Source organism: Octopus bimaculoides, chromosome 3 (genome assembly GCF_001194135.2).
Source record: "Octopus bimaculoides isolate UCB-OBI-ISO-001 chromosome 3, ASM119413v2, whole genome shotgun sequence".
Classification (NCBI taxonomy): domain Eukaryota; kingdom Metazoa; phylum Mollusca; class Cephalopoda; order Octopoda; family Octopodidae; genus Octopus; species Octopus bimaculoides.
Genome location: NC_068983.1, coordinates 9,614,662 through 9,614,913, shown reverse-complemented (window position 1 = coordinate 9,614,913; position 252 = coordinate 9,614,662). Strand labels below are relative to the sequence as shown.

Genomic DNA, 252 nt, shown 5'->3' with positions numbered 1-252 from the left:
GAGAGAGAGAGAGAGAGAGAGAGAGATAGAGAGAGAGGGAGAGAGAGAGATAGAGGGAGAGAGATGGAAAGAGAGATAGTGAAAGGCTGGAATACAGATGTATAGAGAAAGACAATTATGAGAGAATTACATGTAAAAGGAGAGACAGAATGAGAAAGGGGGTAGATAGAGAGACGGGGAGAGAGACAGATGAAAGAAGGATGGAGAGAGAGAGAGAGAGAGAGAGAGAGAGAGAGAGAGAGAGAGAGAGAG

At 44.8% G+C, this 252-nt stretch overlaps 1 protein-coding gene across 5 annotated transcripts in view; it reads right to left on the bottom strand.

The window, feature by feature from the left end:
• LOC106875510 (uncharacterized) overlaps window positions 1–252 on the bottom strand; it is a 337,304-nt gene that overhangs the window by 122,161 nt on the left and 214,891 nt on the right. The gene's annotated exons all lie outside the window — the stretch shown is intronic.